Raw genomic sequence first — 27,027 nt, forward strand, 5'->3', positions numbered from 1 at the left:
CAGCAGGAAAACAAAACAAAACAAAAAAGATCTTAACTTGGAGGACAGGAGAAAGTGTAGAGATCAGTAAAATAAATGAGGAGGTGTATCCAGTCATCTGTACTATGAATTGAATTTAGCTCTCTACCAGCTAAACGGCACACGGCTCCATGGTGATTATCAAGGCAGTCAGGCTTTCAAGTGGCGCTGATAACTAAGTGTAATAGGATTATGCATTTTTTTCTTTTCAAGCTGAAGCAAAACAAGAAAAGGCCCTTTAAGCTGAGGTTTTCATGTTGTTTTTTTCCTGTTACAAACTAGTCCAGAATGATCCCACAGACCTCAAGGAGTGTTAGAGCTTATTTCACTTACACAGGGAAAAAGAAAGACAGAGTATTTGCTAGGTAGATACATATTCTTCTAGCCCTTCTTGCCTCAATCTGGACTTAGATTCAATGGACTAAACTTAGCAGAAAAGTCACACGGAGAAGGCAATGAACACAGCCATGCCTAATACCACATTTTCATATGATGATATTTGAACCATAAATATACTTCACTTCAAAAACACCTTTAAAACTGTGTATTAAATGAATTTTGGTAAATAATTTAAGTAAGGAGAGATGGTTAATATTCATTATGGAAACATTCTGCTATGAAATTCAGTTTACTAAGGGGACTAATGTTTTCATTAAAAAAAGTTTTGATTGAATCTCAAAAAAAAAAAAAATCCCTGATTTACGCATGTTGTAAATGTAGATTCTTTCATGGTAAGAATATTTTAAAAGGTTAATCAGCATTTGTTTTGACTTAAAAGTAAGTTTAAACATCATATTTTAAGGTATTTAGCACAGAATGAAATTGCTTTAATATAAACTAGATATAATTTGTCATGTTTTTTAAGAGAAAACTTTTCAATACTATAATGTTTTGCTTGTATTTGGCAGAATATAAAACAAATTCAAAATAGTGAAGAATTAAGACGAAAAGAAACATGATTCTCAACCCTCAGATAGGGGTTTCTTTGGAGAAAGTGAAAATAGATTTTTAAAAAATCAGAAATGAACAACTCACTGTTTTTTTGAAAGGAGGTTATATATGCTGTTAGTCATTTTTTAAAATGACCACAGCTACCATAGAGACTTTGATTTACATTTTCCTGGGCCTGCAGCCCCCTCTTGTATAAACATATACACATACCAATACGTTATGTGAACAGCAATCTTCCAGTGACTTCAAGGAAAAACTTGTTTTTGTAAAAGAACTCATATTTTCCCATGCTACTTCACTTCTTGTGCAAGAACTTTTATGAGGTTCTAGTGAACTGTGTTTTATTTATTTTCCTTAGTTTTTTCCCTCTTACTGGAAGAAAACATTATCTGGATGTAACCATGTTCAATGAGAATATATTCTGACTCAGGAGATGACTTAAATCAATGACCAACAATTAAAATGCCTAATCTGCTACTACTTTGGATATGGCAATTTAATTTGATTAGGTCAACACATTCATTTATTTTAATGCAATATATTCTTTCCCCCACAGGAAGGAACGCTATTTCAGTAATCCCCTGTTATTGACATCTTTGCAGATGTAGCCACCACTCTGTCTGTAACTCAACTGACTAAAGTTGAAGTTTTGGAGTGGGAAAAATACAAAGTGAACATCTCTAGCCTACTTCATCAAAGTCCCCGGGGACCACATTTTTCTCTCAGGAGAAAATTATCCCGTAATTCACTGAATCATTGCTTGTATTCTCACTATCAGTAAGCCTGTGTGGTGTTCCAGCCACCTGGAGCTGACAAATATTTTTCTATGTGAAGGATACCATAGCAACCAGATTTGCCGCATGGACAGAAAGCAGTCATAACGATGCTGCAATTTTAGCCAGGAAGCCGACACGTAGCACCCACGACAGTATTATCGTAAAGCGTGTCTTGAGATCTGAAAATTCATTATTTTCCAGGACTTAGTTCTTTAGACACAAGAATGGAAATTACCCCAAGCCCTAAGAGAAGGAAGGCAGTAGTTAAGATGGGAAAGATCATATGCTTCAAGTCTGTCTCTCTTTCTTACAAGCAATGCCAACCTGGACAAGTTAATAAACCCTCTGAGCCTCAGTTTTTTCATCTGTAAAATGGAGACAATCATTCTCCCTCAAAGGGTGGCTGTGAGGATGAAATTAGGTGATCTGTACTGTGGTTGGCAGATGGGACACACATAACAACTAAAAGCTTTCTCCATTTGGTTAAGAAGGGAGGTAACAGACACTTAGAGGACATAAGAACAATGGTCTCCAAAACAGGGTTCAGATGATTAGATGAGAAATGTTATCTGTGTTTAAAATATTGAATTAAAATATTCTAAAATATTTTTGAAGAATTAGGCTGGGCGTGGTGGCTCACGCCTGTAATCCCAGCACTTTGGGAGGCTGAGGTGGGTGGATCACTTGAGGTCAGGAGTTCAAGACCAGCCTGGCCAACATGGTGAAACCCCAACTCTACTAAGACAACAAAAATTAGCCAGGTGTGGTGATGCATGCCTGTAATCCCAGCTACTCAGAAGGCTGAGGCACAAGAATCCCTGAAACCTGGGAGACAAAGTGAGCTGAGGTTGCGCCACCACTCTCCAGCCTGGGCAATGAAGCGAGACTCCATCTCAAAAATCATAATAATAATAAATAAATAAATAAAACAAAATAAATATTTTAAAGAAATAAATTGTTATGACAGTATGGAATGTCAGGATATGATAGGAGATGCCCTTACTGGAGCTGCCAGCCTGCTGGTGGTTTCTGGGAGGGAGGATGGGGATTATACAGTAGAGAAGATTGACCCCAGCAATCTTACCTCCACGCTTGCTTTCAGTACTGCCCTACATCATGATGTGCAGCAGCCGACATGGACTCGATTGACAGACTATTGACAGACTATGACAGACTATGAGCTACATTGCTTATCTTTAACCAAACTAATCCCCACAAAATGGAGAGGCAACTTAAAAAGATTCTTGCAGAGGAACCACAAGGAGAAAATATTAATTACCAGCAACGAGTAGCCAATAAGAAAGAGACGAAGCTGAAATTTCCCTACTCCTAGTACTGGCCCTATTAACAGTCACATCTACAAGGCAACAATGATGAACATAGATTTAGACTAGACAAGAAGCCAACTGAACTAGTGTAAAATTGTCTGGAAGACAATTTGAAATAGAGATTTACATAATTATCGATGAACTTTGGCCTTTATGACTTGAGATATTAATGATAGTAGAACTGCATATAACTTATAAAATATATAAAGATAGATATATTGGGAGTACTGCTCAAGATTTTGTTACTGATATGAGTGTATATTCAAAAAAGGCTGGGGTCACTGTGCTGGGGAAATGAATACAGAGTGGCCACACTGCCTGCTTCCCAGCCTTTTTCACACATGGCACACACGTTGTGTTTGTACTACATGCTGGGATAAGCTACTAGGCTATGGGAAGCCCAAGCCTTTGGTCGTCCCAGGTCCTGCTCAGCCAGCCTAAGATTGAGGAGGTCAATATTTTCAGCACACCTATTACAAATTCAGAGCACACTATCCCACGTGAGGTACCCTGTAAGCATACTGGTTGAAAACTCAGTTCTACAGACAGATTTAGGTGGGGTTAATTATTGAAGAATATAGCTATTTGGTACTAATTGAGTTATCTCTATAGACAAAGGAAGAGAGTTGTGTGTGTGTGTGTGTGTGTGTGTGTGTGTGTGTGTGTAATGGACCTTTTAAGAGTCACCCCAATAAAACTTGTTTGTATCACAAGTGGGTTTATTGTCAGAGTTAAATATTTATGCTATCTCATTCTCTCAGACCTGATGAAGGAACAAACTTCATATATTTATAAATATTCTCCTTCCTCTCCATCAGAGAGCCGATTCCACTTCGGTCCGCCCAGCATTCGACACAGTGCTGCTGCTGACGCAGTAAGTGCTAATGTACGCTTGCCTGACGGATCAGCAAGCCATGATAGAGCCAACACCCTGCTCGTCAGTCCTTATATTTGTATCTAGTTAGATCCCTTTCCTGTTCCTCCCAGGAGCTAATCCAAAACGTTGCCACTGAATTCCAATCCCCAACCCTAATCCCTGGCTGCTGACTCTTAGCTGACTTCCACTCTTCCTTGATGAGGTCACCAAGACCATCTTACAAAAGCTGTTTCAGGCCGGGTGCGACGGCTCATGCCTGTAATCCCAGCACTTTGAGAGGTCGAGGTGGGCGGATCATGAGGTCCGGAGATCAAGACCATCCTGGCTAATATGGTGAAACCCTGTCTCTAATAAAAATACAAAAAAATTAGCCGGGCATGGTGGCACATGCCTATAGTCCCAGCTACTTGGCAGGCTAAGGCAGGAGAATCCCTTGAACCCAGGAGGCGTAGGTTGTAGTGAGCCGAGATCACGCCACTGCACTCCAGCCTGGGCAACAGAGTGAGACTCCATCTCAAAAAACAAAACAAAAGAAAAGCTGTTTCAACACCAAATATGTCAACATAAGCCATCCAGGAAAAAAAAACCTAAGTCGTCTTTGACTTGTTCTTTATTACCCAAGCCCACAGTCACTAAGGCATGCTTTGTTTCTCTTCTTTTCCCTCTTCGGCCCACACTGCCTAACTTACCAGTCAACTTGTGAGCATCCCAGGCTCATCCGGCATCAGAGCCTTGGCCCTACCTATCTTTTTCCTCTGCTTGACACAGGCTTATTCCAGACATTTAGAGACCCTGCCTAAAGCCTCCTGCCTTCAGGTCTTCCCTCAAGTTCCTTCTCCAAGAGGCCTTCCTTCATTACCTCGAATATATATTGCAAAATGTATAGAAATTAACCCTTCTCCCTCACCTCCATACCCCCTTTCCCTATTTTATTCCTTCTCTTTATCAGTTATCACTAAAATAAACATAGTTCATTTATTTATGCTATTCACTCTCTGTCTTCCCCACTACAGCATAAGCTCCAAGAGTCAGGAAACTTTGTTTTCCTGTTTTGTTCATTCCTGTGTCTCTATAGTCTAAAACGGGGCCTAGCACACAGTAGATATCTAATGAATATATACTTAATAAATGGACAGTTGGTTTATCACAATGGACTTATAAATGGTGCTACTGCATCTTCTCTGATGCACTTTCTACCAAAATAGTCATCCTAAATTACAAGTTGAAAATCGCCACCTTCCTCATAATTTGTCAGTAACTGCATGTGATTTATTAAACAGCATCTAAGACCCTTAAAAACTTCTAGCCCCCATCTCCCTTTCCAATCGCGTTTCCCAGTGCAGTGATCTCTCCAACCATCCCTAAGGTATAGTCACGCTGAGGTTCACTCATTTATTTTTGAACCCATTAAACACTTTAAAGTCTTTGTGTTTTCAAACACACGTCCTTTGATCTTGAGCATGTTTCCTACTTTACCTTCTAGTGAAATCTGTTGATGTTTCCAGGCCACGTTTCATATCATGCAGGAAGCTTTTCCATTCTTCGAAATGGATTTAAATATGTGCTCCATAGTACATTGCCTTAAGCCTCTGATTACATCAAAAATCATTCTTCCTTGAATTGTGTCCATATCTGTCCCCAAGACACGACTCTAATATTCTTGAGAAGACATTATAGGCCTGTCTCCTTTTCGCAGTTCCTTACACATAGTAGCTGCTCAATAAATGTTGGTTGACATTAAGTATACAGTGTGACTAGCTGTGCATTTTGGAGGAGGAGAATTGTAGAGAGATAAGCATTTAGGTCCTTTGTAGAAATAATACACCAACACCAAATAAGTGAATGTCAACAAAACCAAAAAGAAACATAAAGCTATAGTTTAAGCCAGCATGAAGCAGAAGGCTTTACAAGAAACTCTAAAGATAAAGATAACTTCTGCTCTGCTAGAATGCCTGGCACAGAGGTCACTTATTTTGGAGTTTGATCCTCAGCTAAAAATAAACAGCTTTTATTGAAACTGAGTTCCCAATATTGTTGTTTAACTATTTTGTGGTTTCATTCAGGTACTTGCAAGGCCAAAAGAACACTAATCAGGATGTCTCAGTGTTACATAAGGGTCCTTTTCATGGAGTAATTTATGGTTAGTTTAAGAAATTGTATCTCATCTGCTTGCTGGGCTTCTCCTCCTTAGGCATGTCTCATAATGTATATACGGCCAGTCATTGGCTGGGCCCAGTACCAATGGCCCAGGATGCAGGATAATAAGCACATGTGGGAAGAACAGCGGTTCTCAGGAGACTGCTTTAAATCACTGTTTTCTTTTGGGGAGTAGAGAACCAATAATTCCAAGAAGCTTTTATGGCGTAATCTTTGCTGAGGCAGTAGAGCATGTTTGAAATCTGGGTCCACGAGCAACAAATTCAGACAGGATCCTCTTGCCCTTTGCTGAGTGCAGAATAAACAGGTCTCTGGAGAGGCCCCGCAGAGGCTGAAGGTAACTGTACACACCCCCTTCTAGCCCTGTGGTCTGCTGACAGAGCTCATGCCCTTCCCTGCCATCCCCTAGGAGCTCCTGGGGCTGGAGGATAATGAAGCTTTCTTCAGCCAGCAGCTTGCTCTCTCATTCACATGTAGGTCCCCTAACCAGCCTGGCTCAGCTCAAGCTCAGGTAAATGACCTATTCGTCCCTGTGCCAACCACCATCTGTATGTGGAAGCCCTTGGCAAGGCGGGAGCCACTGTGCCAGCCCCGTGAAGGCTGCTTCAGTCTTCCAAAGCGTCACCAGCAACGAGATCACTTCAAGGTGCTCTCCTGGTCACTGACACTGAAGTTCCCTGTAGTGAATTTCTCAGGACTCCACTTTCCCTTGCTCCTTCTACCCCTAACCTGCCACCACTGACATTGCATGTGTGCTTGGCTGTTGCCCTGCTGGGGGACTTACCTGTATATGTATTACTGTGTTTCTATTCACTTTGGAAGTTGGCGCTCCTTCACCTTTTAAACAGTGAACTCTCTGAAGCAGAGGACTTGCACCCACTTACTCAGTTGTTGCACGTGGAACACAACCAAACAGGACCATTTAGAAACAAGCTTAAAGAAGCAATGTGCTTCTCTGCACTTTGGGGATGAGATGGAAATGTTCCTGCCCACTAGCAATCCTTAGCTCTGACCCCTGTACTGAGAGCTTCAGGGGGTGCCACTATTAGTGGGGATGCACCTTAAGTATTATTCCAAGAATTGGAAACAGAGACCCTCCCACACTGAGCCCAGATGTGGTGACAGACGGCGTATCTCAGTGGCATGGCCCCATCAAATCCCGTGTTCCATCGACTACACGAACCCATTTTGGTCAGTGATTATTTCTGGTACTTCTGCGGTTTATCCCGATGTAACATGCAGAAACTATTATGATAACATGGTTTTACCTCTGCCAGTTATTCCATGTAAAAAGAGATTAAATGAGCGATTACCAAAAAACTTCCATAATTCACATACTTTTCTGCATAGTCTTTGAACAAATAGACTCAAGTTTTCTTTTTAACCTTTTTTTTCTTTTTTTTTTTTGAGACGGAGTCTCACTCTGTCGCCTAGGCTGGAGTGCAGTGGCGCGATCTTGGCTCACTGCAAGCTCCGCCTCCTGGGTTCACGCCATTCTCCTGCCTCAGCCTCCCATGCAGCTGGGACTACAGGCGCCCGCCACCACACCCGGCTAAATTTTTTGTATTTTTAGTAGAGACGGGGTTTCACTGTGTTAGCCAGGATGGTCTTGATCTCCTGACCTCGTGAACTGCCCGCCTCGGCCTCCCAAAGTACTGGGATTACAGGCATGAGCCACCGCTCTCAGCCTTTTTTCAACTGTTTTAAACCTCAGCTCAAGAGCAAAGTTAAGCCAGTTTGAATCTCCAGCTCTCCATGCAGTCAATTTTTGAATGAAATGGTTGAGGCAGGCCTTCTAGGCCCCTTCTGATGCTCAGATTACTCTGTCAAAGAATTTGCAAATTCTGACCTCAAAGGTTACCTTATTTTCAACATTTTTCTAAATTTAAAGAGAAGGGAGAGTAGTAAAATTGGAAGCATGGTAAGAAGTTGCTCAACTTGATTGTTCCAAGTATATCCTTGATTCTGTGTAAAGAACCTAAAAACGGAGGCCTTATGGTCAACATAATTAGTACATAATCTGTCAAGCAACCTTTGGATTCTTAAGAATTTTAATTTGATTATAAAAGTAATACTGGTCACTTATTTGCCATTTTTCATATTATTTATAAATAATGTCATGCTGAACATCTTTGTTCGGAAAGCTTGGTCTACATTTTTATGAAACCATTTCGTTAGGATAATTTCCTAGGAGAATTATTGGATCAGAGGATCTTGATAAATGCTGCCAAACTGCCTTTCAAAAAGATGGTCAGATTTTCTTTTTAAAACACAGCTAGTCACAAATATGCCAAGGCTCTCTCAGAATAGAGACAGTTGGATGATAGTTTTAATGTTTAGTTTAGTTACCTAACTATGATTAGTAGGATTCAGATAGGACTAGTAGGTTAACAGTTAATCTGCTGGTGATTAGATGCAGGGTTTTGCGTTGTTGGAACCTCAGGTTCCCAGCTGAAAACAGTCTGTATGCTGTTATGCCGTAAGGGACAATTTATTCCAGACACACAAATGGGTACCAGGGTTCTGTCCCAGAAAGTGTGTAATGACAGGATCCCACAAAGAAGTGATATGGAAAGACTGACTTTCTCATTCATTCAACAAACATTACTTGAACACCAACCAGACATGAGAAACTACAGCAAACACCAGGGAGTCAAAGCAGCATGGTACCTGGCCTGTCTTTGCAGAGCCTAGGGAGGAAGGAAGATGTGTAAAGAAAGAAAGAAGTAGAACAAGATAAAGCCTTGATTAGAAGTCTGGAACCATGAATGAAGAAGGCTCTAGCTCTGTGGAGGACTGGTGGTGGGGACGGTTTCAAAGGCAAGTGATATTTAAGGTAGCTTTGGAGGAGGACGACGTTGGCAAGTGGTAGAGAAAATATTTAGTGGAGCGCAGGGACAGAACCGGGCAGAGTGTGGACGTGTGAAAACACGGGGTGTAATAGTGAAGTCATCTGGTGGGTGAGGCAGGAGGGACATGGGTGGCAAAATTCACTAGCTTCCTCTTTCTGAGAGGGACTCTGGGGGCTCCAAAGAAACATACCTTTGAGGAAATCAAAAAAGATTAAGGGAAGCCTTTGAATGATGGGCAGAATTTATTAAGAAAGGGAAGAAAGGAGTATTCCAGGAACAAAGAAGTTGTCGAAGTTCAATTAGCGACTTTAAATGGCCTGAAAGTTTTCAAAGCATTTTCATGAGCATCATGTCATATGAACCTCCCAAACACCTCCTGCGGTAAGGCACACATTCTGATTCCCACGCTGCAGCAGAAGGGCACAGTTGAATGGCGTGACTCCCAAGGCTGCCACGCTTCGAGATTCTAGGGGCCACCACGCACCTGTGTGCACAGAACAGGGTGCGTGGTGGCCCTTAGAATCTCTGTACTGGCAGCTGAGACTGCAGGTCTGGCTTCTGATGTCCCTTGCACTACAGTAAGCTGAGATCATGTTCATCATGTAAACTGAAAAGGATTTAAAATGAAAACACATTAATCGCTCCTGTCTTTTAATATCTTACATGCTGCTATGCTATCACTTTTACTGGATGATTTTGAAAGATGAAGTGCATGTGTGTGCATATATATATGAAGATTAGCATATATTTATTTTTATAGTATATCTATGTATCTATAAAATGTGAGAAAATATTATGTACCTTCATCTGTACTATTATCCACTTTCTTTACATTAGGGAATTTAAAATATATATATATTCAATCATACTAAATCGAAGCAGCATCACACCAATTTTAGCCTGATTTTTAAAACTTCAACCTGTTTGAGGAAATGACTAGTCTTACACAATGCTGAGAATCCTGATGAGAAAATCAAATAACTATTCCACAAAGAGAAAAAAATAGATGCAAATACCTTCAAGAGCAGCCTCCAATAAACAAAAGTACTACTATGTAAGATTATAGAATTTTGGTTTTAATTTTGTTTTAACTTTAAAAGGCTAAAGTTTTTAGCTTTTTCAGTGTAACGTAGAAATTCTGTCTAAGAGAGTGGAGGCAATTTCATTAATGGCATACGTACCAAAAGCTAATAGCACAAGATGCATTATAAATGTCTTACTGACATTTGAAATATCTCTGGGAGACAAAAATGGCTATAATTATTCACTATATTTGTAAGCAGTGAAATGGATTTATCAAAAGGTTAATTATCTTCCTCAAGGTCACAAAATTAGGCAGCATAAGGGTAGTGTCTGAAATCCAAGGCTTCTGACTGTTACCTTGGTCCTTGAAATCAATTAAAAACGTCTCCATAAGGTCTGACGTGGGTACTGTCAGAGGCTGGCAAAATTCTTTTACACGTTAGAAAAACAGGTCCGGATGCTACCTTGTCACATATCAGCATGTGTCAGCACATGTGAGTTTAGCTCATGCAGAACATACTGGTTGGCATAGATGATTCCTTCACAGGCAGATATGAATCTACACATCAACAGCAGTACGTCCCAGTATTGCACAAAGAGTATCAGTCACACATCTCTAAATGACTACGTAGGTTGCACGGAGTGTACAAAGAACTCTGTCTACTGATACTTCCTTCCTCTCATTTTTCACATTCAGACTGTAGGAAACAGGCTAAGCTAATGAAAAGACAGTACGACAAAACCTTCAACTTTCAGTTTCTGATTTCCCCAATAAGAAAAGACATAAATGTGGCATTTCTTAGGAGACGCGTGGAAAGAACCCCGTAGAAACCATATGGTTGTCAGTAACGGCATAATCTCATTCAAAGGTGCTAAGAACACTAATGAGACCAGGATGTCAGGAAAAGCAGAAATAGATCAATATTTCTCTCCCATTTTTAGTTGTCCTCACCATTAGTCTCTGCACCAGCTCTATGTAAATGAAATCAATCAGCAAGGATTTCTGTAAAATGCATAAAACAGTTGTCCTCTAGGCTCTACCGGAAGATAAATGATTCCAGACGTTGGCCTGTGGCCATTTTCCCACACATGCTCCAGAGCTCTGACATCCATATTGGGCCATAACACTGAGTGGTTTCTACTTTGGCGAGTTTACAGCCAGCGCTTCCACTTCTGGTTTGGACTAGACAGCCTGCTAACGCAGATGCAAAATAAATCCCTTTCCGCCTGTGTAAATTGTAAGAGAACTGACTTTTTCCAATAAAGGAGCTCCTGTGAGCCTCCTGAAAACTTTCTGCTATCGCTCATAGAATCTGATTCTCAATCACTGCTTTAGATCCCCTTGGAATTAGACAAATCCTGGTCTAATAAAACATGCGACATATGACATCGAACGCAAACCACTTAGATGTAACATACAATTACGAACAGCCCAAGTCCAACTTTGAAAACGAAGCCGTTGGAAAATGTATTAAACATAAATAGCAGGATTGTTTCATATGGTAGCTTATGTTCTGAAAGAGGGGAAGAGACTTTTTGAGAAAGATAAACTACAGAAGATCCAGAAGTAGCTTCCTTTAAAAATGATGTCAACACCAATAACATTATTTGGAAGGCTCGTAGAAGTCCAGGTCATATTCATAGCTATTTAAGTAACGTAGCCCATGGAATTAAGCATCCTAATACAAAGTATTTACTGCCAACCTCGTCAATCTGAAAGGTGGGTCACTTTCTTAATAAACTGCCTTTGAGGAAAGATACAAATAATTTTGCCCATTGTTATAAATAGAGAAAGAAGGAAGGAAGGAAGGAAGGCCTTATCTATATCTGTAGTCTGAGATAAAACAGTTCTCTCTGAGATTAAATAAACGTAAAATAAATCTAACTGTAACTTGCAAATGTTTCTAGAGTGAGTAACCAAAATGACAGTCACTGCTTTTTAATTTTAAATCAAGTTCTTGTTAAGAGAATGTTGTAAATATCAAGTCCACTACAAAGAAAACTTTTTATATCAATGACAAAACTCACAATCTACATAGGAAGTAACTGTTGTCTTTCCCACCACCACGACCTCTTTTTCTATGGAACACAAACTTACTTTGTTTAAAATTGTCCTTAGGCTCTGCTGTACCTTTCAAACAAAACCCCTCTCTTCTTCAATTCATTTTCAGCTTTCTTGAAAACTGCTCCTCAGAAACTGACAGATGGTGCATCTGTCAGCGAATGTTTTCTCTTCATTATCTCTGCCAGCTAATATTTCCTCTGAGCTTGGCTGTTGTCTGTGAGACTGGTCCACATCATTCTAGCCTGATCAATGGTGTGCCTGGTTTGAGGTTGGTTTTGGCCCCGCCTCCAGCTCTAAGAGAAAAAAATGAAAACTCACAGCTGGATTTCCTATAAATCCTCTTTTTAAAACTGGCTCTGCCGCTCTGGCACATACCAGAGGAAATGCTGCCAGTCTATCACAAACCAAGGGGGGTGCTCCTTCTCCTAGACACCCCCACCACTAGTGTCAGGTGCCTTCCTTATATAACACATCCCATTTTAAGTCAGCCTAAAACTTCACAGGAAGGGAGCAAGTGTTTTAAACCAAGCTTCGGTTTTTCCATGCCTAATAAGACTCCAAAGAAGATGCCCATGACTGAAACACACACACACACACACACACACACACACACACACACACACACGGGACTAATTTTTAATCTGTTAAAATTGTGTAAACCAATTGCAAGGAGAAAACGGAAAAGGAGAAAATGCCAAAATAGGACATAACAAAAGTAGCGCACATTTAATTTTGTAGCCTTAGAAAACTCAGGTCATCCTTCACATTCGGATGACATTACGGATGACATTACACCCTCAGCTGGCAACAGGATTTGCTGGTATTTACATTGCCAATGAACTTGGTGAATGAGGAGAATGCATGGGATGCATTTCAGGTTCCAGATGAGAGGCGATTGCTTGTCTGGGTTAACTGCTACCAAGTGGGGTTGAACAGGTGACTGTGGAACAATCAGTCTGCTCTATAAGTGAGCACGACAAACAATGCACTGTAGACTTTCGTATTCTGCATGCTCAATGGTAATCCCACCTTATCAGTGAGTGGACGCCACACGTTTACTACGAATAGAGAAAGTGAATGTTCCTAAACTAAGGCTAAATATTGGAATACTGTACTAGGATTCAGAGTCAGAGGATCTGGATTCGAGTCTCAGTTTTATTTCTCGACAGTGTCCACGAACACGAAAGGCACAGAGTATGCTCTGGAGACCCCACAGATGACAGCAGATCAAATAAAGATGATAAAGAACTTTGTTGTTATTATGCAACATTCGCATTGTTCTTTTCAGCAACAGAGAGAATATTAAATAAATATATATGTTTAATCTGGCAGAGGATGATACCAAACTACCACTGCCTGTGATAAGGACAGCCAAAGATAAAAGGATTCCAGGAATAAGGTGCAGAGTATACAGTGCATGCTGAGGATAACAGTCACTCAGATTTTAAATGTTTGAGCTCCACAGTGAGGGAGAATACAAAGTAAGCCTAGGGCAGAGTGGGGCTGAGTAGTAAAAATTTGATACCTTAGTTCTCCTTCCACTCTCACTCAATAGAACCCTAGAATTGGCATCTGCCATTAGTCAGTGAGCTCCTTATAGGCAAGAACACACACAATTGGTGTCTGTCAAATAAGAGAATGAATGAGACCTTGAACTAGATAAGAGGTACTCACTCTAAGAGATGGAATGTAGAGTATTGTGAGAAGCCTGAGTTTGAAGTTGTAAAATCAGATACTTGAAGGTTGAGTGTGCCTGCGTGTCTCAACCTTGTAGGGATTTGTAGGGAGACAGGCTTTCTGAGTCACTGAAAAGTGACATGAGAGATTTTGTTCAGGGTCCTCTGATTTCATCCAGTTTTCTACACTCATCCCCCCAATTCCACCCCTTTCCCACTTCCTCCATGAGAACGTCATTCTGTGACAATGAACTTGAGTCAAGAACCAGGATGTTTGTAAACATCCCTTTAATGAAAGCACATGGATTGTTAGGGTAAATTCTTCCCACATGGTGTTGCAAGTCCTTGCTTGCTGTAGCTGGTCAGAAGTCAGCTTTCCAATCCAGCAGGCCCTGCTCGATGCAGACTGTGTGACAGGCATCTGTGACCCTGCATGCCCAGGAAAGGCAGATGATACGGGCTGCTCCTGCTCCTGCCCTTCCTGGAACCTCACTGCCAATGAGCTTGTGTGCTCTTGACTAAATATATTGGGAAATTCACTACTTTCATAATAGTTTCATGTGTGTGATCTCTTCTCCCCAAGTTAAAGGATTATGCCAATTTTGGGTAAGAGAATTTGTCAACTGCAAAGATCTTATCTAATAAATCCTTAAAAAAAAAAAAAAAAAACCTCCTAAAATGTGCAAGACATTCTGTGCTAGCCACTTCAGAGGATGCATGCTGCCAGCTGTCTCTGAGCAGGTGGTCTGCAAGGGTACATGATATGAAATTATAACCAAAAGCAGGATATGAGGACAGGGGGATGTGGAAGGAGTCTAGGTCGCGGAGTGGGAGTGGGAGAATCTAGAAAACAGGACGGGGTCGTAGCATGAGGGTACACAGGCAGAGACGAGGGAGGACCCTGGCGAGAGAAGGACACTTCCAAGTAGGGAGTGAGCTCTAAGGCACCCAAAGAAACAGGAGGCAAGGCAAGCTCGGGGACTCAGGAGCCTTCTAGTACTGCTGAAGCACAGGCAACACGTGGGGGAAATCAAGCAAATGAGTCACCAAAGATGGGGTGGAACCATATATGGGATGGCCTTGGATGCTGGGAGAGGGTATAGCGAGTTCATACCAGCTCAGGCAGCAATTGTGAACCCTTGGGGGGTTTTAGAGCACAGGTGTAACACCTGAGCAGTGAGATCTAGAAACTGTGTTAAGGATGGATTGTAAAGGGAAGCGTAGGCAGATGGCTGCACTCAAGAGGCTATGGCAATGATTTCAGCAAGAGGTCATGAAGGCTGAACTAGGAGGACAGGGTTAAAAACAGGAAGAGTGCTAGAGGCAACTAGAAAGACATACCACTCGAGGGAGGTATGTCTTAGGAAATCCCATCTTGAGGAATTTTTCCTGGAGGTATTTGCAGACAGGTGTACACACATATTCAAGTTTTAATTTCAGCATTTGTCATTGTAAAAGACTGCAGATTACCTCAGTGCTCACCAATAGGGAACTGACAAATAAATTATGGTACAGCCACATAGTGAAACATTTTTGCAGCCATTTAAAATACATACACAGCTACAAGACAACTGTTGTAGCATGTTGGTGATAGGCACCAGACTGCTAGTGGTCAGGAAGCATGTCTAGAAGAGAAGTTTTAGATAGGGATTCAATTTATGGCAAAGGAAGGAAAATATTGGGGAGTGGAATGAGCTTGGGTGGGGACCTCAGGACTTGTGTGGTACCCCCATATTGGCACCTGCATTCTCCAGAACCAGGACAACCTAGAGCTGTGCAGTGTACAACCTACTCAAATGTATATGGTCTCTCTGGCCACAACCACTGACTCGAAGGTGCCAGAAATCTCCCTCATCCACCCTTGATCAATTTCATAATCAAAAGCCCAGAACCTGTGTGCCTGAGCCTATCAGCATTGGAAAGGAACAAACAGCAGCACTACCCATATTGGGGACCTAAAAATGCCCTTAAGAATTATAGCAGATGGCAAAGCAAAAAGCATGATGTCTGAGTCTTCTCTCTCTCTCTCTCTCTTTTTTCCCCCCAAATTCCAGGGCCTAAGAAGCCAATTAACCGTTCCAAGTAATATCTAGGTGTAAGTGCAGTACAAGTTCATAAACTGAGCACAGCAACAATCATTAGGACAGATCTGCTGGTCCTCAGTCATGCCATCCTTCAGTGAGGGACCGATATTGCAATCATCATTCCCTTTCTTTTCAATGACAGGACATCTTAAATGACCATATACAAGAGGCAGAGTCCAAGACCAACCGCAGTGGCTCACGCCTGTACTCCCAGCACTTTGGGAGCCCGAGGTGGGAGGATCACTTGAGCCCAGGAGTTCAAGACCAGCCTAGGCAACACAGAGACACCCTGTCTCTACAAAAAAAATTAAAAATTAGCCAGGCGTGGCGGCATGCACCTGGAGTTTTAGCTATTGGGGAGGCTGAGGTGGGAGGATCACTTGAGCCTAGGAGGTGGAGGCTGCAGTGAGCTGTGATCATGCCACTGCACTCCAGCCCAGTGATAGAGCAAGATCCTGTCAAAAAAACAAAAAATAAAAACAAAAACAAAAACAACACAGAGTCCAGCTTCACGCACAGAGTGGGTGTGCAGCTTCAACAGCAAACGCCCACAGTGGTTTTTGAAGGGGCAAAGTAGGAAGGATCCTAGGGGCAATGAATATGGCTCCTTGGGGAGTTTGTTTTCTTTTTTGCAAACAGCCAGGTCTGACTGTTAAACATCAGCTCTGCAGAGAGGAGAGCACACTGAGCACACTGAGGAAGCAGAACTTACTGCACATCAAGGGAGGAGGCCTTACAAAGTAACAGGTTGCAGACAATTTGCAAATTCCCGCAAGAGTAAATGAAGAACACAGTATTTCACAGCCAGTGGGGGCAGTATGACTTCATGGATAAGAGTGTGCTCCCTTTCGAGTCCAATAAAAAAACTGCACTTAATGTCCCAAATGCCTGAATTCTAATCTTGGCTCTGATGGTACAAGCTGTGTGAATTTGAACAAGTTGCTTGCAGTCTCTCATTGTTGAATAGGTAATAAGGGTACACATCTTAGGATTGTTGTACAGATTTAGTGCGTGAATGTACGCAAAATGCTTGCCACAGAGCTTAGCATAAGCATTCAATACATGCTATCATTCCTTAGTTAGAATGGAATAAAATACAGGTGATTCAAAATATAGGTGATTATGACTACACTTAAAAGATTGACTTTGATTAACCACAAATCAAGAAATTGAGAATTTTCTATAAGAACTGCTAATTGTATTAATGCCTGCAATTTGAAATACTTGAGCAAATAGGGTGCGATATCGTGTGTGTTATTTAACACTTAGGTTAAACTATCCCACAGATGCTGCTAGCATCTAATCAACCATTCAAAATCTGAGAGACCAACAGTGTAGCTGGCATTCTAAAGAGGGCACCTCCACATCAGAATCGGCCGTTTCAAGTCCTGTTGTTACCATTTCTCCACCAACAGCCTCCAGTTAGCATTTGGAATGTCAGAAATGAGTTTCAATTGGTGGGAATTGTGACCGTTGACTAGTGTGCTTGGTGGAATTAAGGTATTTGAGAAATATGGACTGGCTAAAAGTATTTCAGTGTAAAAATCCAGGAAAACCTTTACCTGTTTCTCTGGTGATAACGACCTAGTCTAAATCCCTAAGTGACCCCACGTCCAGCCACAAGCTCTGGAGGGCTCTGTTTGCCCCATGCTGCCTGCAGGGGCAACAGAATCTGCCTTTCCAATCCCGATGTTTGCCTCAAGCCTCAGGTGAACCTTTCAAGTAAGATACGACTGTGGTTGAAGCATCTGAAGGGAAAGTGAAGAGCTAAGACTTCCTCAAGACTGCACGCACACACACACACACACACACACACACACAGTCACCTCTCTCTATCCATGGGTTCCAAATCTATAGATTCAACCGTGAACTGAAAACATGTATTTTAATATGTTTGCTTGTTAAATGACATTTGGAGATCAGATAGAATTTGAGCCTATATTTGGTAATCAATATGATTTTATTGTGAGGTTTTGCTTATCTTCTTTTGCCTTAAAACTTTTTCTTTAGCTACCATTATCTGCCAAAAAGAAACTAAGAGTAGTGCATGGCTAATTTGATCCCTTTAGTTCACTAATAAAGACAATATGGGGCATGGAACCCAGAGGACATTTAAGAAAATCAGTTAAGAGTTCCAAAGTTTGGGCCGGGCGCGGTGGCTCAAGCCTGTAATCCCAGCACTTTGGGAGGCCGAGACGGGCAGATCACGAGATCAAGAGATCGAGACCATCCTGGCTAACATGGTGAAACCCCGTCTCTACTAAAAAATACAAAAAAAAACTAGCTGGGCGAGGTGGTGGGCGCCTGTAGTCCCAGCTACTCGGGAGGCTGAGGCAGGAGAATGGTGTAAACCCCGGAGGCGGAGCTTGCAGTGAGCTGAGATCCGGCCACTGCACTCCAGCCTGGGCAATAGAGCGAGACTCTGTCTCCAAAAAAAAAAAAAAAAAAAAAGAGTTCCAAAGTTTTTTTACCCAGAACGAGTATGTTTCTTTTGGTCATATATTTTGGTTTAGATCTTGGATACTAAGAAATTCACCAATTTCTTGACCTAAAGGAATGAGAAAATAAAAACCCACTGGAAATGTACTATACCTTATTTGCTTATGCTAATGCCTATGAATATCATTATAAATATGAAAATATAGTTATTGTATAGGACAGGATCATTCGTTTTAGTAATTACTTTTTCTTCCACAAAAGTGAAATCAAGAGAAAACAAAGAATATCTAACCACACTCTAGTAGCTAATAAAAAAGTCTTTAATACATTATTTAAACAAAATTTTAAAATATTACATAAAACATGAAAGATATAAAATAAAATATTATTTAAAATATCTTCTTCAAATATTTTAATGATATCAAATAATGCTCATTGAAAATATTTAAACAATGCAGAAGCATAGCCTAAAAAAGTAAAAGCCCATTTTTATTCCCAACTTCTAATTTCACTTGCCTCCTTGGAAGTAGTCACTATTAACAATTTGGTGTGTACCCTTCCAAACTTGTTATGCATATATAACACACTTGTTATACATGGGGGTTTTGATATCGGTGATATCAGACACCAAGGGGGATTGGTTCAGGGTCCCCACAGATATCAAAATCCACAGATTCTCAAGTCCCTGATACAAAGTGGGATAGTACTTGCATTTAACCTACATACATCCTCCTGTATACCTTAAATCATCACTAAATTACTTATAATACCGAGCACAACACGTAAATGCTATGTACCCAGTTGTTCTACTGTGTATTGTTGAGGGAATGATGACAAGGAAAAAAGTCTGTACATGTTCAATATAGATGCAATTTTTAAAATACATATTTTCAGTTCACGGTTGAATCTACAGATTTGGAACCCATGGATAGAGAGAGCTGACTCTGTGTGTGTGTGTGTGTGTGTGTGTGTGTGTGTACCACATATTCATACACATATCTTATGTATGTAAAAGATACACATATGTCTATATATACTTGTACATATATATCCATGTTATACACCCATAAGAATTGTTTTTCACTGAAACAGAATCATAATATATGTATTATTCTCAGACTTACTCTGTTCATTGAACAATATGTCTTGGAGATTTTCAAATAAACAAAAAAGAGAGCTAACAACAGATTAGCTCAGTGAAACCCCAGTGACTATTGTAGTCAAAAGTGTGGTTTCAGGGGACCAGACCAAGGAACCAGCGCCACTCCAGAATAGTATCAGAAGCATGCCTTTTTGGGTGGCTGTCCCCTTGAAGCTCACAGATTTGTCCCTCTGTACCTCTCTAGTAGCTTTACATCCCAAGCAGTGTGGTAGAAAAGATGGGTGAGTGAACCCACACAAACTCATAAATGAAAATATTTATTAAGTAGAATTTAAGTCTCTTACTTCGTGACCAACTGTTCCTTTAGCATGTGCACAGGTATCTAGAGCATGCCTGCCTTGTTTTCTACTCCCATTTTAAGCAGAAAATAAAGCCACTTTCTACTGTTGAATTATTCTTATTTACAGCAATAGAAAAGTCAATCTTTCAGATTTGGACACTGAGTCGCTTGGGCACACAGGCACCTAGAGCCTACATGAGTAGCAACATGTATTAATCCTCAGGGGTCCTGCAGGCAGGTGCGGGCAGATGCAGATGTGCATGAGGAGGGCTCTGGGACTTTCCATTCTCTAGGGTCATGGAGCCTATTTTCAAGTCACAACTTGCAGTTCTTAGGTTCTCAGGCTACTACATATGCCTCCAACTCAATTTCACTTGCAAGCCTTTCAGGTAATATGGAGAACCAAACTCACTCATGTTTATAGTGTGTTTGAAAAACAATCTCTTCATAAATCCCTTTCCAGAATTTTACATTCCTAAACAGGTATGACAATCTGTCCTCTAATTTCTGCTATTATTAAATTGCCTTTCTTTTTCTGAGAAAAAAAGTTATCTTTCCTTATAAAATGACACATTTTCACCTTTTGTTTGCAAGTATTGATTAAAAGGAAAGTTCTGTCAAATCATCATGTTTTAGATCAAGGCAATGTGCTTGCTAGTTGAGTTATTGACCCTGATTTTTTGAACTTCCTTTATCCAAAAAGATTCCATAAGAAAAATCAGACAACACATCTGTGACATGAGGGCTCTGACAATGAACTGTAAGAGTAATGCCAGCTGGGTACATAAAATTCCAATGCTAAGAATTTCATTCCCCATCAGGTACAGTTTGAAAATGTCAGCAATGCCTTATCTCTGTGGACATTTTACTGCACATACAGGATTCCTATTTCAATATTTGTAAAATTCTAAGAGTTATACACTCTGGCTTATATTACCCAAAAGGAGAGGGAGAGAAATGGGGGAGAAAAATATATCTTGTCGGGAAAGAGTCAACTGTGCATTGGGGAGTCGTATTGAAAACAGAGAAAACAAAATCATGTGGTACAAAATTAACTATGTTCACAAGAGAGGCTCAGAAGGACATAAGGGATAAACAAAATCTCCATCACATCAGCATCTTGCCTACAAGTCGATGTTCCAGAGAGTCTGCTCTTTGTTTCTGTTGCCAAGGAATGGAACCTACTCTGGCTCTCTTGAGGTAGAGAAAGTATGTGAAGTTCTGGCATTCACCAGCCGCAGACCAGGGAAAGTCAACAGTGAGGCAGAAAGCATAAACTACCTGCTGGGGCAAGCCAATTTCATGCATTGTGCTCATGGCAAGACGACAAGATTGGATTTGCCTCTTGCAACTGGCACTGCTGTTCTTCAGGATTGATTACCCTAATTCTGTGCTTATCTTGTTCTTTCACCCCAACTGTCTACTAACCCTTGACCTGTATATCAAACCCTGTACTTTAAATTTTCAATGGTGGCAGCTTTAATCCTGGGCAGAGAAATCCAGAAATCCTTGGTATAACACTTAGCACAGGGCCTGCTTTAATTAAGACGTTAATGGGTATCAAAAAGGAAGCTGCAGTTTGGTAAGCACAAAGCCCCAGGTCACGTGGCAAGCCAGGCTGATGGCTTCCTAAGCTGGATTTCTGACACTGTTTTGAAGATTACTTCACCTCCCCCGGTCTCACCCAAATCGTATATACACCAGAGTTTTCACTTTCATTCGGGGTGAGCACCACAAATGCCTGTGCGATGAAATATTTTAAAAATCTAGCATCTCTTTTAAAGTTCACTTTGGAATTTAAGGAGAAAGCAGACTTAAAGAGGATTCTGAAAGTGTAATGAACGTCATCTCTTTAAACCTCACAAACAAAAAGCACATTCTTCATTTTTTGGTTTTATATCCGACTGCTTTCTAACAATAACTTTAATTGATTGGGTTGAAATAAACTTAAAAACCAAACTTGGAGGCATACTTATCTAAAAGGTCTAGGAATCCTAAGCTCTTGAGACAGACTTCTCATCTTGCTGCAACGCGTGGGTGGCCGCAACATTCCTGGCAGCTATAAGGCATTTGCTAACGTATTTGACTTTTAAAGTTGTTAATCACACTTATCAACACAGGCAAGCAGCACTGGCCACAAAAGATTAGTTGCTCTACTATAATGCTCCCAGTAATCCAAAGGCAGGAACATCCACGCCGAGTGATAAGTGCATCTGCCAGCTCCATAGCCCTTCAGTGACTTCAGAACTTATTAAAGACCTTAGCTTTTGCTAAATCCCAGATTTTCTTTTCCATCATCTTACACACTCACACACACAGATACACACACACATGCGCACATACATACACACACATTCCCTGTAATGGTAGCTAAAACCAAATATTCCCAGTGCTGTGCAGTGTATGAGCTTTTAAAACAACCAGGATGTGCTTCAAAACACCACAGACATTCTGAGTTTCAAGGGGGCCATCAATGACAAGAGATTCAGATGCTACTGATCTCCTTTCACAGGTGCTCCTACAAAAAAATGTGTACAAACAGCAGGAAAGGATTTGGTTTCCAGGGAAACAGAACCTTGTTTAAGTCCTTTGGAAGCATTAGGTTCTACTGTCGTTTTTCCCCTCAGACACACAGACTGTTGCTCCTTGCAAAAGAATTTATTTAGAGAACAAGAAAATGCTTTGCCCAGCTTAGAGGTAAGTGCATCAGAAAATTCAAGAATAGAATAAGTATTGCGGGGTGGGGGGAGATGAGCACCTCTCACTGAGCCTGCTAGTCTCTGACTGGTGGGATCTTGCTTTCACATAAGGATTTTTCCTTAAAAGACCTGAGGTTTCATCTGCAGACATGTTTCTGCCTTGTTGGAGTCATGCTGAAGTCCCCATGCTTACAGCTTGGGCTCTGCTCTGCCCAGCTGGTCTTAACCCCACAAGGCTAACAAGTGCTTTACTTCTACAAAACAAAGCAAAAACAGTGAAGATCTATCTCCTACTTCAACCTCTGGCAACTCTCCAAACAGCATCCCCTCATAACCTATAAGCATTCTTTCACTTTGTAATATAGCAAATGACTTATTTTTTACGCTAAAAACTTTTTTACTCTGTTCTTTTGATTATGATGTAGTTCACAGTTTGGATCCAGGATGCTTGGACATAATAATGCTCATCACATTTAAGGTCACTTCTATCACCTGGAGATGTGGCTGCCTCATGGCTTAAATGTGATTTAAGTTACTGGAGTGGGGACTAGAACAAGCAGAGAAATCTCATTTTCTAGGTATCTTAAAAGGAAGGCAGAGTATCATTTCCCTAAAGTATTTGAGTACAGGCCATTCTAAAACCATAGCTAGAACAGGAAGTTTTTGTGATAAAAAACATGGTTGGTATCAGAGTGGCAGAAAATCTTCAAAATCTATACATCTGACAAAGGGCTAATATCCAGAATCTACAACAAACTCAAACAAATTAGCAAGAAAAAATAAACAGTCCCACCAAAAAGTGGGCTATAGACATGAATAAACAATTCTCAAAAGAAGATACACAAATGGCCAACAAAGTATAAAAAAGTGCTCAACATCACTAATGATCGAGGAATGCAAATCAAAACCACAATGTGATTCCACCTTACTCTTGCAAGAATAGCCAAATTAAAAACAAAAAAAAAATAGATGTTGGAGTGGATGCGATGAAAAGGGAATACTTCTACACTACAGGTGGGAATGTAAACTAGTACAACCATTATGGAAAACAGTGTGGAGAGTCCCTAAAGAACCAAAGTAGAACTACCATTTGATCCAGCTATCCCACTACTGGGTACCTACCCAGAGGAAAAGAAGTCGTTACATGAAAAAGATACTTGCATGCATGTTTATAGCAGCATAATTCACAATTGCAAAAATGTGGAACCAGCCCAAATGCCCATCAATCAATGAGTTGATAAAGAAACTATGATATATATATATATATATACTCGTCTCTCTATATATACTCATCCATAAAAGGAATGAATTAATGGCATTCACAGCAACCTGGGTGGTACTGGAGACTATCCATGTCTATGTGACATAACTCAGGAAGCGAAAACGCAAAACATCATATATCGTTACTCATAAGTGGGAGGGCTAAGCTTATGAGGATGGCAAGGCATAAAATGACACAATTGGACTTTGGGGATCAGGGGTAAAAGGGTGGGAAGAGAGGAGAGGAATAATAAGAGCTGCAACTAGGTTTAGTGTATACTGCTAGGGTGATGGGTGCAGGCCAAATCTGCGCAAGGATCACTCACTAAAGACTTACTCATGTAAACCAACACTGCCGTTCTCCAAAAGCTAGTGGCAAATAAACAATTTAATATAAATATATTGGTTGGTAGTATTTGACATATGTATAGGAACGGCACCTGACGGCACGCATATAACTGAAGTCATGTCCTGAGAATGACCCTATGGTCTAAGAAGAATGTGTGTTTTGGAGTCCCAAACTAAGGAATTCGAGAGTGGCCAACCTGGAGTTTCACTTCTTATCCATGAGGGTCATTCAAATCCCTGGCCCATCCCTTGGAACACAGGCCATACAAGGAATCAAGGCCCTTGGTTTTGGGTTAAATGGAGGTTGCTAGGTGGAGGGTGCTAAGTAAAAATGCTATATAAACTGCATGCTTTTTATAAACAGTAGTGGTCTTCCTGTGTAGTCTGCTATCACTGGACTGCCCCAGATGTAAGTCCCCCCAATAAACCCTATGTCTCATTGGCTGGCTCCAGGTCTCTTCTTCGGCCTCTGGACATGGTACTATCCCTACTGGAGTCAATAGGGGTCTGGCATGACACCATATGACACCTATCAGAGCCCACAGGACATGAAATTTGAAAGACATTTCTACTCTTTCAGCTCATTGTTTTTGATGGCATGTGCCAACTAAGTACTGACATGTCACTTGGGGAGGCGTGAGGAGGCTGCGCCACCCTTGTGACTCCATGGTGTGAGCACTTCCTGCCTTGGTCTCTTCAAAACCCTCTCTATCAAACCTGCTCCTATCAAATATGCTTCTTGTCAGGCTGAGTGATGTCAGACTGAGAGCATTTATTTTATGGGCAAGAAGCCAGAGTGGCTGCCGCGATGTATGACTGCACGTGTGGTGCAAGCACATAGAGGAAGGGGGCCTCAGATCCTCTCAGGTCAAGGAAGACCGTGCGGCCTGGCCTTCTCCACTTAGTGCTGCATGAACTCACTGGGCTGGCATCAGAAAGTCCCTTCAAAACAAGAAGATTCCAGATAAAACCTCCAAGAGAGTGAGGGAGGAGAGTGATGCCCCTTCTGGGAAGAATGTACCAAGCCGAAATAAACACCTGCATGAAAAATATTTTAAAAGTTAAGCTTACATTTCTTTTTAAATGCAGCTTTACTGAAAAAATTACAAGCCCAGGGTCTCTGCTGGGGCAAGGATAAACAAAGCACAGTTCTTTCCAACAGGAAGCCCTCAGCCTAGCAGGACAGGTAAATCAGGCAAGTGATTTATTTTAAAAGAGAAAGACAAGGGAAATTAATATTTACTGAGTGCCTACTTAATGGCAAAGCTTGGAGCAGACTATATTGCACACACACACACACACACACGCAAATCACACACATCTCATTTTATTCCACTTTACAGAGGAGGAAACTAAAGCTCATAGATTTTAGTGGTGTCAAAAGCTACACAGAAGTAGCCAACTTTTTACTGTATGGCAGACATACCTGACAGCAACAGCTTAACTGGAGCAACACCCTGAGAATTACCCTATGGTCTAACAGGAATGTGTGTTCAGAGTTCTAAGCTAAGGAATCCAGGAGTGGCCAACCAGAGATTCATTCTTTATCTATGAGGAACATCTGAGCCCATGGCCTGTCCCATGGAATGTGGGCTGTCCTGGGGAGTCAGGCCCTTTGTTTTGGGTTAAGTAAAGGTTTCCAGGTGAAGGGTAAGTGAAAATGCTACATAAACTGCATGCTTTTTGAAGACGGTCTCAGTTCTCCTGTCCAGCCTGCCACCACTGGAACGCTCTGTATGTAAGTTCCCCTCAATAAACCCTATGTCTCATTTGCTGTCTCTCCTTCAGCCTCTTGAACCTGGTGCCATCTCTACAGAAGTGAATAGGGGTCTGGTACGACAGTATTCAAATCTAGTTCTCACTCCAAAGCATGTAATTCCAAAGCCCACACTATTCCTACATCATAATGCCTATTTCTCTTCATTTGTCTGACTCTTAGGAACCTGTTCAACCTCTTTGTTAAATAAAACATTATAAGAAATGCTGCCATACCTTAACACAGCAGGAGTACTATATAAATTCAAGATGGCATTATTGTAACATATCTTTCATTCAGTTGTCTGTGAAGAACAGATAGTAGTTTATATATTCGTGAAACTCAGCATTAAGATTTTGATATTAAAAAGATAGGGAACACCTTTTGATAAATAGGAATTAGGTCACATAGTTCTATGCTTGGTTATGCTGAACAACATGTCGCTGAAAAAAACCAAGAATACCTGTAATATTCTTTCTTCTAAAGGAGAACCTACAGCTAAACCTAGAACTTGGATGACTCTACAAATAAGGGCCCTGGAAATCTACAGGGTATCTTCTCTTATTAATTTTAAAAATGTAACAATCGTGTTTACTATATCTGTTGTGAAATACAATTAGAGTACCATGGAAGATGCTAAGGGGTGGATAAATCTCAGAATAAATAAATAAAAGTAACTTTCCATGGAGTGAGGGAGATGGTCACCATGCAGTATGCCACAGTTCCAGGGCATGACTGCAGAGTAGGGAAAAGTACTGCAAAGACACCAGTCTTTCTTTGATGTGTGTTCCCTTCTTCCCTTTGAGTTGGGTTCCTGCTGATGCTGAGGGAACCCCTCTTCCTGCTCCTCTGCTTGGCCATCTCAACTCCTCCTTAGAGCTCCAGCTGACTCTTATCCTGCTCCCCAATGCAGGACATGATTTGTGGATTCCAGTGCAAAATGAAACAAGTATAAAAATAGGTCAGGCACAGTGGCTTCCACCTGTCATCTAACACTTTGGGATGCAGAGGTGGGAGGATCACTTGAGGCCAGGAGTTTGAGTCCAGAGCAAGATCCCTGGGCATGGTGGTGCATGCCTGTAGTCCTAGCTACCTGGAGGCCGAGGCAGGAGGATCTTGAGCCCAGGAGTTTGAGGTTGCAGTGAGCTATGATCATGCCACTGTACTCCACCATGGGTGACAAAGCAAGATCCTGTCTCTAAAAACAAACAAACAAACAACAACAACAACAAAAAAAAAAAAAAAAAAAAAAAAAAAAAAAAAAAAAAAAAAAAAA

General features: G+C 41.0%; 1 protein-coding gene across 6 annotated transcripts in view; it reads right to left on the minus strand.

Moving 5' to 3' along the window:
• The window catches only part of STARD13 (StAR related lipid transfer domain containing 13), a 570,036-nt gene that overhangs the window by 97,262 nt on the left and 445,747 nt on the right, over window positions 1-27,027 (minus strand). Inside the window, exon 1 of one of the 6 annotated variants that reach the window (XM_017863118.1) lies at window positions 12,081-12,307. The exons of the other annotated variants lie outside the window; for them this stretch is intronic. The gene's annotated coding sequence lies outside the window, so the exon portion shown is untranslated. Of the gene's footprint in view, window positions 1-12,080; window positions 12,308-27,027 lie in introns of those variants that run through there. 6 annotated transcript variants of the gene reach the window in all.

Source organism: Rhinopithecus bieti, unplaced genomic scaffold (assembly GCF_001698545.2).
Source record: "Rhinopithecus bieti isolate Rb0 unplaced genomic scaffold, ASM169854v2 scaffold_65226, whole genome shotgun sequence".
In the NCBI taxonomy this organism is placed as follows: domain Eukaryota; kingdom Metazoa; phylum Chordata; class Mammalia; order Primates; family Cercopithecidae; genus Rhinopithecus; species Rhinopithecus bieti.